Below are 11,323 nucleotides of genomic sequence, written 5' to 3'. Positions count from 1 at the left end.
AAAAGTGTGAAAGAAAAAGATGCACAACCAACCGAGAGAAAAGCAGCCTTATGTAGGACATCCTCAGACCTCAGCCATAAAATGAAAAGGCGTCATGCCTCAGACTAAAAGGTTTCAGTCATTGGACAAAACGGCATCGCGGCTCGGACTGAAAAGCTTCACATCTCAGGAAAAACGACATCAGATGTCAGGCTTCATACAATTAGGAATCAGACGAAATGGACTCAGACAAAAAGGCATCAGACGAAACGGACTAAGACAGAAAGGCATCAGACAAAACGGACTCAGACAAAAAGGCATCAGACGAAATGGACTCAGGTGGAGTATCACGTTGCCCCGCCCCTTGTGATGTCACACGCACACTGTTCAGAGGAAATTGTATGAAATGGTTGGTGGATGGCAAAAGGAGGTAAGCTGCATCTGATATATTATATTTTAACAGTTTTATTCAAATGTTACACTAATTAAATTATATACAAACGAGAACATGCATTTCGAGAGCCTTAGTGCACGTTTAAAAAGTTAGTTAGCCATAACTAGCGAGCTTTTATGTTGGCAAAGTGTAGTAAAATTACCCTTACGAAAAATGATGGTTTTACTACCAAACACACACACAAACGCACGGTTGATATAGTTAAATCATGGTATCCCCAGATAAACCATGGTTTTGCTGCACTAACCATAGTTTAACCATGGTGTTTGTATTAAAAACTGTGATTATACAAATGATAATCATTACACTAAAAAAACATGGCTAAACGAATTCTTTCGAGCTATTAGATTGAAATCTTAGTCTAATTATAATATACCTGTATGAGTCTAACAGTAATTGTTGAATTAAATGATTTTGTAAAAACAATGTTTCTGTCTTTTGACGTAATGTATATTTGTTTGTTACAGTAAATCAAGCATGAATACAGAGATAAGTATCCTGCATTTAAGATGGCTTATATTATAAATGTATTGTTATATGTGTTAGCTTGTAATACTGTCATGTTCTGTTTGCTAAAGCTACTGTATGAATGTTGAAACTTTCTACAGAAAAAAAAAAAAACTTTTAATGTCCCTTAACTTATTTAGATGAAACGATGAAGTTGCTATTTGACAATGGCTTCAAACAAAGAGAAATGTGCTCTTTTCTTGCTGCTTCTCTATACAAAATCAGGTAATCATTAAGCTTTGTTAAGTTGGTAACACTTACTATTTATAACACATTATAATGAATGCACACTGCATTATATATATATATTATTATTATTTTTATTTTTTATTTTATAAGAAAAAATATTTTTATTTTCATTATTGTTGTTATTTATAAGTGGTATTTTGTCTGTTTTTAGTAAAGTAACAAGTTAACAATGGCAAGATAAGAGACTTATAATATATTATAACTATGGGAAATACAATCCATTGTAAGTTAAGTGGATGCATTATGTTCATTGTGTATTATAAATCATAATCTTAAATGCTATAACCACAAATAAGTAAATATTATAATGCATTACTACTGTTGTTATGGTTACTCATGAGATGATACAACATATTAAAGTTTTTTTATAACATATTATGCATTCATTATAATGTTATAAGAATACTCTTATAATGTGTTTTAAATACAGGCTTCATAGAAAGTGTTACCATTAACAGTGTTACGATATACTGCTTCACTGATGTTAAATATACAATATATCCTTATACAAATGAAAAACTTTTTTTTAACAGCATCTTATGTTTTAATATTGCAGTGAAAGGCATCTAAGAAGAAGAATACAATCCCTTGGTTTAAAATGGAGGAGTTTTGACAGGCCCCATAATGAAATTCACCAAGCTGTTATGGTACAGTATGTCTTAAAGCAGTGTTACGCATTCCTATTCCTAGAAAGCCACTAACTTTCTGATTTCAGTTCCAGTCATTTTCTAAAACACCTGCAGTCAGCTGCAAATAACTGCCTTATGTTAAGAAATTCCCAAGTGGCTAAGTGTGGTGTCCCATACTCAGAATTTGTGCTCTGCCATTTAACCCATCCAAGTGCACATACACAGCAGTGAGTAGTGAACACACCGTGAACACACATCTTAAGAAATAGGCAGCCACTTTTTAATGCGGTGCCCAGGAAGAAGTTGTGGGTTCAGTGTCTTGCTCAAGGGGACCTCTGTTGTGGGAGGAAGAAAGAGGTCATTCACTCCCTCAACCTACATTTTCTGCCGGTGCTGAGACTCAAACCCGAGATCTACAGGCTACAAGTCCAAGGCCACGACTACCCATAAATCTAATTGAGTTTCAACTAGACACTGGCTGTAAATTCCATGTAAACTCAAATGCTTTGATTTGTTGATTCTGATGCATCTAGTCAGGGTGTCCAACTCTGCTATTGGAGGGTGTGTGGGTGTTAAATATTTATTGTGGTAATAATCCAAAATAATATTTATTTAGAGTGAGCTTATGCACTGGTCACCTTGGCAAGGAATCCGTGCAATGCACAAATAGGTTTCTGATGTCAAAGGAATCCAGCCTTGCTACAGGTATATATATATATATTATCTATATTAAAACAAATTTTAAAGATGTGGTCAAGCTTTTTCCCCCAAAATGTTTCTCTCCGTTATTTCTCTAGGAATGATGTGGCTGTATTAATGAGAGAACTTGATGCCAGTGGTCTTCTTAGAAGATGTCCTGGAAAAAAATAATCGAACGCAGGAACTACTTCAGCCGTGGACCAAATTACACTTAGCATATTGATGGTAAATATTGTTAATTATTAAGTGAATATAAATAAACAAATTAGTGTTACAGATGCTGAAGAAACAAAGTAAAGAGTAAAGCATTAATTAGTTTTCTGACTGATGTTTTGATTAAATAAAATATATTTATTGTGATGCATATTTTATAATTTGTTGTAGAAAATGACTAATTGAAATTCTTTGGAATCTGGGTACATCTTGGTATTGATGGGTATACAACCTGTACATTTAATTAAGTTTATTGCTTTGTAATTTTAGTCTCTGAAATGTAATCTAATTTATATTTCTGTTAACACACTTGAAATGCCTTTAATAGTTTTTCTAGGAAAATTATTTGGCTTAAGGCTGGCACCTCAAACCGACAGCAAGCCTTCGTTGCAAGGTACTTCTTTGATGCCATTCAGGAACACAGTGTTAAGTACGTATATTTAATATCTTACAATGAACAAGATAGGTGAAAGTTTCCCATATCAGTAGACATTATTATTATTGAAAATATCACTTGTATTTATTATAGGTTGCCCACGATTCATAAGGGCAGACAGAGGAAAGGAAAATCTCGTCGGACAGATGCAAGTGGCATTTCACTTCCAGAAATCTGATGATCATGGACGAGACTCCTTCAGAGTGGGCACAACAGTACATAACCAGGCATGTGAGCGTAAATGGATTTATACATTATAATGCATGCAATACATACATATACATACATATATACACATATTATAACAAGACATAATATTTTTGTTTTATTAGCGAGCTGAATGCTTCAACAGTATGCTGAAGAAAACATGGATCAAAAAATGTCAGGTGACATTTGAGGTGAACTTTGTTTTTATCTCAGTTGGAACATATAGCACATGCTTATTGATGCTAAATTGAAGTAATTTTTGCAACAGATTTATCTAAAAAATGTGTGTTTTTAGGCCATGATGGAATCTGGTATGTTCAATTTGGACAATCCTGTACACATGTAAGTTAAAACTTCTTGTCAGCCCTCATGTATCTACTCTCATTAAATGAAAAAAATAATATATGTTAACCTACAGAAATTGTCTGCAATATACACACCTTCCCCTTCTTGAGAGAGAGCTGAACATAGAGCAAAGACTGTGGAACACTCATGACATTCGCAAGCAAAAGGAATGTTCCAGGTCCATTTGGGAAACCAGACCTTCTCTTTACTTCCCCTGCCGAAGGCATCTGTTTATCATCCAAATTAAAAAGATTCAGAAAAGCAGTAGCCAATGTGAAAAAGGAATTTGTATCTTCCTGCAGGCTTTGCTGATATGCTCTGCAAAGTAGACAACGACCTCCTGAAGTACGCAGAACAGCTTGTTTGTGGAGTAGATGAGCCTTTGTTGGTGGCAAATAAAGAATTCAGAAAAATATCAGAGGCTGTTCTGCAAAATACAAACTTCCCATCATCACCAGATGGGTCTTTGGCGGCTTACCTCATGTTGGTGGAGAAATTCACCACAGTCCTTCAAACAAGAGGCATTCCCATTCCATCCACATTTGCAGAGGCAAATGAAATATACCAACTGCTGGCCAATGAGACAGGGACTTTTTAACTGCTTATCAACAAAATAAATCCATGTAAAGGGACCAAATTATATTTAAAAAAAAGTGCCACAAATGAAGATGCAGAACATGTTTAATGATGTGAACATACATTGAAACAAATAATGAAACATACCATCAGTGTTAGACAGAGAGAGAACGGCTGTGATTATAATGTAAACATTTTACCAACATTGGTATTTGTACTACAAACTGAAAATGAAAATAAATGTAACTGTCCAAGTGATAATCTGTAACTTTTACCATTCGTAACCATAATGGCTCTTTAAATCTGGCCCCTCCACTGTTTTTAGGGACAGCATCACAGAAGAAGCTTCAGGTCTCGATGCTGCATCATAGTGTAACATTCTACCAATAAACTGGTACTTGTCGCTCAGATGTTGTAAAGCATGTGGTGGCACCTTTTTGGACATTAGACTGCACAGCTCTCTTTGGTTTTTCACTGTCCATGGCACTGATTTCTGTGAAAATCTCCAGGTATGTTGCTCCCAAAGACCAGATGTCAGACATTCTGGAAGCCGTTTCAAATTCAGACACTCTGGGGCCATATAAAGAAAGGTTCCACCCATTGGCCCTATTCCTCCTCCAGTAAGGTCTGTTTCCTTGTCGTAGTACAACCGTGTCTCTGATGTTGGCAAGGCCCCAGTCTGTCAGTACAGCCTTTTTTGAGAACTGGTCGATCTGTTTATAGTATCAAAATAGGTTTCAAATCATTGAATGTATATGTTTTTACAAATACTTACTGATTAACTAGAAAAAAAAAGTCTTACCAAAATATTGGGTGGCTTTAAATCTTGATGGATGACATTTTTTGTAAGGATGTACTCAATGGCCATCGAGATGTAGAGGGCAAAAAAATAACTGTCATCTCCTTCAAGCTAATAAATAAATAATACAATACAAATTTGAATAATAGACTTATGAAAGAGTTTGAAAGAGTCATATTTCACCAAAGAGAGAAATACATGTACTACAAAGCATAATCTTCAAAAAACAAAAAACTAGTTCAAACTACCACATACACAACAAGAGACAATTTTGTTAAGGTTATTGTAATAATCAAAACTCCATAATCATCGGGAAGGAGGAGGTGGGACCGGCGGACAATCAAAATGAAACTTTAATAATCAAAATAAAACACAAAACAGCGCATTATCCCCTCACGGACGACTGATGCGCACAAATAAAAACCAAAACATAAAATAAAGCCCAGGCCTGGTCCTCTCTCGTCCTTCACTGTCGTCGCTCCAGTTATATATCCTTCCATCTCCTTCGTGGGACTCGAGACCGGTGGGTCGAACAGGTGTCGTTCATCTCCAATCACTCCACCGGCCTCGCTCGTTCCCACATCCCTCGGCCCCGCCCAACTCGTCACAGTTATGTTGCCTGATTTGCTTTACTAATTGAAAACCATAACACATGTGTGGTTGTCATATTTAGAAATAATTGTTGCCTACTGACGTATGCATGAAAAAGAATGTGAAGATTACTCCACTATTTTTTACCGGTGACTCTTTACAGTAAGGTAATTTGTTAACATTAGTTAATGTATTAACTAACATTAACAATGAACAATACATTTACAGTAGTTCACAGTGCATTAACTAATGTTAACAAATACAACTTTTGATTTTAATGATGCATTAGTATGTTGAAATTAACATTAAGATCTATAAATGCTATAGAAGTATTGTTCATTCTTAGTTAATTCTATGTTAACTAATACTGCTATCTACTATTAACTAATAAACTTTATTGTAAAGTGTTACTTTTTAATTAATAAAAGAGAATAAGGTAACAGAGTGTGGATCTCCCTGTTATATTTTGATTTGGCATTTTAAGTATTAGCTAATAAATATTAAGACAATTTTTCACAAATTTTACATGAAAAAAAAAAAATATATATATATATATATATATATACAGTACAGACCAAAAGTTTGGACACACCTTCTCATTCAAAGAGATATTTTCTTTATTTTCATGACTATGAAAATTGTAGATTCACACTGAAGGCATCAAAACTATGAATTAACACATGTGGAATTAAGAAAGTGTGAAACAACTGAAAATATGTCATATTCTAGGTTCTTCAAAGTAGCCACCTTTTGCTTTGATTACTGCTTTGCACACTCTTGGCATTCTCTTGATGAGCTTCAAGAGGTAGTCACCTGAAATGGTCTTCCAACAGTCTTGAAGAGATGCAGTTCCCCGAGAGATGCTTAGCACTTGTTGGCCCTTTTGCCTTCTGTCTGCGGTCCAGCTCATCCCTAAACCATCTCGAATGTGTTCAGGTCCGGTGACTGTGGAGGCCAGGTCATCTGGCGCAGCACCCCATCACTCTCCTTCTTGGTCAAATAGCCCTTGATGCCTTCAGTGTGACTACAATTTTCATAGTCATGAAAATAAAGAAAACTCTTTGAATGAGAAGGTGTGTCCAAACTTTTGGTCTGTACTGTATATATATATATATATATATATATATATATATATATATTTATTTAATTTTTTTACCTTAACAAGAATTGTCATTGTCTTTTTAATGGCAGCAGGGGTGCCCTGAAAATAGCCTCTATACACTCTTCCAAATGCACCTTCACCCAACAGGTTCTCTTCTTTGTAATGGATTTGCGAATCACCCACATATGGTAGGCGCGGAACATACAGTACACTATATTTAATAAAGTTGAGATTGAAAAAAAAAAAATTATATTATTCCATACATTTAAAGACTATATTCACTTTAATTTTAATTGACAAAAAATATTGTAAACTTATGTGTCTTGGTTGGCAATATTACTGACATGATGGTAATATGGTTACAACATTTGAAGAAACATAAAACACTTGATTTTGTGGACATCCATGGATCCTATGCCTTCCTGGATGGGTTCCTCTGCATCGAGTTCTGGAGGAGTGTACCCACTTGCACTTTGCTCTGAAAAATCAATTAGATTGCTTTAAAATTAACATTCTGCCATGATTGAATCACCCTCATGTTTTTGCATATGGTATTATTATTTCCACATAAGACACAAAAGGAAAAAAGTAACAATGTTTATAACATTTCCTACAAAAGGTGCAGTTCATTATGACCAAAGATGTCAAGCTCTAGAAGGACGAAAAGTAGACATACACACAATTTATAAAGTATATTTGTTATATTATGCATATAATGGAAATGCATGACAATTTAACTACTGTTTACAAATTTGGAGGTTTACAAACCTTAAGAATAAATATTGTAACTAAATTAAACATCATTACGGAATGACAATGTAATGTAATATAATAGTTTTTTCGTGATAAATGCACTAATTTTCATTATTCTTAAGAGCTGGACATCCATGGTTACTATAATCTGTAATTCATATAAAATTTTAATTTGGGGTGAAGTAACGCTTCATCTCCCAGCATGCTGGCCTGAACCTAAGCCCCTCACTACACTTTTGTCTGTACATCTTCTTAAAATTCTGGATCTCTTTGGTTGGATATCCTACAAACAACCATCAAGATCACCAGTGTTATCGAAACATCCAAATATTCAACAGTAATATTTTAGTAAGACTTTTAGTAATATTTTAGTAAATTAGTAAACTGAAGTTACCATAGATGAGTCCACTTCACTTTCACCAATTCCTGAGAAAAGAAGGGAGTGATACATAAATAAGTGGAACACATACTAAACAATATCATTCATGAGCAAACTGTATTACAAAACATACAGAGCACTTAAAATGTGTCATCAAAAATCATGGCACATACCTGATATTGAGCTGCTTTCATCAAGGCAAATGACATCAGTAGATACAACATTCAATTGGTACTGTATTAGCATAAGAACAAGTTTATAACACACAAATGCCAAGTAATTTCAACATTACAATACCCATTTCTCTATGTCCAATGTAAAATGTTCGCTTCCAGACATTTAGGATATCTCCCACGGATTCAAATTCCTGAAGGAACTGTTCCTTTGTCCACCTCGTCCCATCTGATTGGCAGAGGGTAAACACACTCCCCTCTCTCTCGTCTGACCAAAATGTCTCCTGGCCAAGTTTTAGGAGCTCATCATACCCCTCAGTGCCTGTGACAATTATCCGTGGCGGGGCCTCTTCAAGGATGATTTTTTGATATCTTCCTGGTTTTTTAGCAGATCTTGGTTTCCACTTCAGGGGAGCCATTTTTATGCCGAAACAAGAGAAATAATAAAGTTGGTCCAAGTGTTGTTAAAGCATGTTAACTTTTCAGTGTTAAATACAAATCAAGGTTAATTTGGATATACTTTTAAGTTTACAATAGTTTAAAATTTTAGTTTAATAGTAATGAAAGCTATTGTACTGTAATTTTGGATGGATGGACGGACAGACAGACGATAGATAGATAGATAGATAGATCTGGCTTGAGAAAGCTAACTCATAATAATAAAATATCTAAGCAGTAGTTCAGTGAGTTTTTTTTTTCAAGCTGACTTATTAATTGACCCAACCTTATTGCTAACCTTTAAAAGGGGTTTTCCTTTTTGACGGAGGGGAAACTGGCATTACTTCACTTGTGGTTTCATTAATTGTTTTGCGTTTGTAAAACTGCTGCATCTGTAATACAGAAATAAAATTTCCATTAAACAATCATTTTGAAATGAAAGAACTGGCAACGTAGCAAACAAAACACATTTTTTACAATGACTTTATTTCTACCAGGGTATAGAAAAATTTGCATTTATCATCTTATCGTCTTTGATTCAAAGTAATCACCAAAGATTTATCAATTGATAATTTTTTAAAATGTGAAAAAAATATTTATATATAATATAAGTTTTCTCACAATTATTTGTTAACCAGATATATTTGTGTATATAATATATCGATCCCTCTTTTTCCCCAATGTAACAGCTATGAATATATATAATGTATATAATGTATAATATATATATAATGATGAATGCATGACAAGGTATCTGAGACTATTCCTCCATTCTTCAGATACAGAAGTCTATGCCACTGGGCTCTCCTCATCAATCATCCCACAGAATGTAAAAGTTAAATTCAGAATGATGAAAAAGCATGCCATGACCTCTTGTTGAAGACTAGGCCCACTTTGCACATATTTACAAATGGTGACAACATTTTTGTAGGACACTGTACATTTTTGTCATCTTACCCATAAATGCGTTCTGATTTATTGTTTTGCTGGTCTCTAGAATGTTAAAGAGAAAAACAAAGTATATAGAATAAAATTGATTAAAATTGCCAATCTATAAAGATAAAAAACAGAATACCTGATGACCCCAAAGAACTAGTTAATTATAGACCAATCTCGAATCTCCCTTTTCTGTCCAAGATACTAGAAAAGGTGGTATCCTCACAATTATATTCCTTCTTAGAGAAAAATGGTATATGTGAGGATTTCCAGTCAGGATTTAGACTGTATCATAGTACTGAGACTGCTCACCTTAGAGTTACAAATGATCTGCTCTTATCATCTGATCGTGGGTGTATCTCTCTATTAGTTTTATTGGATCTTAGTGCTGCGTTTGACACAATTGACGACAACAATCTTTTGCATAGACTTGAACACTTTGTTGGCATCAGTGGAAGTGCATTAGCATGGTTTAAATCATACTTACATGACCGCCATCAGTTCGTAGCAGTGAATGAAGATGTATCCTATCGATCACAAGTGCAGTATGGAGTACCTCAAGGCTCAGTACTAGGGCCGCTACTCTTCACGCTTTATATGTTACCCCTGGGAGATATCATCAGGAAACATGGTGTTAGCTTTCACTGTTATGCTGATGATACTCAGCTCTATATTTCTTTGCGGCCCGGTGAAACACACCAATTTGAAAAACTAATGGAATGCATTGTCGATATAAAAAACTGGATGACGAGTATTTTCTTACTGCTAAATTCTGAAAAAACAGAGGTGTTAATTATAGGACCTAAAAACTCAGCTTGTAATAACCTAGAACACTGTCTAAGACTTGATGGTTGCTCTGTCAATTCTTCGTCATCAGTTAGGAACCTAGGTGTGCAATCTTTCCTTAGAAAGCCACGTTTCTAGCATTTGTAAAACTGCATTTTTCCGTCTCAAAAATATATCTAAATTACGGCCTATGATCTCAATGTCAATTGCAGAAATGTGAATCCATGCATTTATGACCTCAAGGTTAGATTATTGTAATGCTTTATTGGGTGGTTGTTCTGCACGCTTAGTAAACAAACTACAGTTAGTCCAAAATGCAGCAGCAAGAGTTTTTACTAGAACCAGGAAGTATGACCATATTATCCCAGTCCTGTCAACACTGCACTTGCTCCCTATCAAACATCGTATAGATTTTAAAATATTGCTTATTACTTATAAAGCCCTGAATGGTTTAGCACCTCAGTATTTGAATGAGCTCCTTTTACATTATAATCCTCTACGTCCACTACGTTCTCAAAACTCAGGCAATTTGATAATACCTAGAATATCAAAATCAACTGCGGGCGGCAGATCCTTTTCCTATTTGGCGCCTAAACTCTGGAATAACCTATCTAACATTGTTCGGGAGGCAGACACACTCTTGCAGTTTAAATCTAGATTAAAGACCCATCTCTTTAACCTGGCTTACACATAACATACTAATATGCTTTTAATATCCAAATCCGTTAAAGGATTTTTAGGCTGCATTAATTAGGTAAACCGGAACCGGAAACACTTCCCATAACAACCGATGTACTTGCTACATCATTAGAAGAATGGCATCTACGCTAATATTTGTCGGTTTCTCTCTTATTCCGAGGTCACTGTAGCCACCAGATCCAGTCTGTATCCAGATCAGAGGGTCACTGCAGTCACCCGGATCCAGTACGTATCCAGACCAGATGGTGGATCAGCACCTAGAAAGGACCTCTACTGCCCTGAAAGACAGCGGAGACCAGGACAACTAGAGCCCCAGATACAGATCCCCTGTAAAGACCTTGTCTCAGAGGACCACCAGGACAAGACCACAGGA

At 35.3% G+C, this 11,323-nt stretch overlaps 3 long non-coding RNA genes across 3 annotated transcripts; 2 read left to right on the top strand and 1 right to left on the bottom strand.

Moving 5' to 3' along the window:
• The first annotated feature begins 904 nt into the window (after positions 1–904).
• Positions 905–2,723, top strand: LOC132156624 (uncharacterized). Its single transcript, XR_009437484.1, has 4 exons — positions 905–1,165; positions 1,746–1,836; positions 2,435–2,523; positions 2,616–2,723. It is a non-coding gene; the product is annotated as an uncharacterized LOC132156624 (long non-coding RNA).
• A 773-nt stretch (positions 2,724–3,496) lies between these two features.
• Positions 3,497–3,937, top strand: LOC132156623 (uncharacterized). The gene is made up of 3 exons (XR_009437483.1): positions 3,497–3,564; positions 3,669–3,715; positions 3,792–3,937. It is a non-coding gene; the product is annotated as an uncharacterized LOC132156623 (long non-coding RNA).
• Positions 3,938–4,381: 444 nt separating this feature from the next.
• LOC132156622 (uncharacterized) lies at positions 4,382–5,174 on the bottom strand. Its single transcript, XR_009437482.1, has 2 exons — positions 5,097–5,174; positions 4,382–5,007 (listed from the first exon to the last, which is right to left on the bottom strand). It is a non-coding gene; the product is annotated as an uncharacterized LOC132156622 (long non-coding RNA).
• Positions 5,175–11,323: the final 6,149 nt, after the last annotated feature.

This window comes from Carassius carassius, chromosome 14, assembly GCF_963082965.1.
Source record: "Carassius carassius chromosome 14, fCarCar2.1, whole genome shotgun sequence".
Lineage (NCBI taxonomy): Eukaryota > Metazoa > Chordata > Actinopteri > Cypriniformes > Cyprinidae > Carassius > Carassius carassius.
This window is presented reverse-complemented; position numbering and strand designations above follow the sequence as displayed.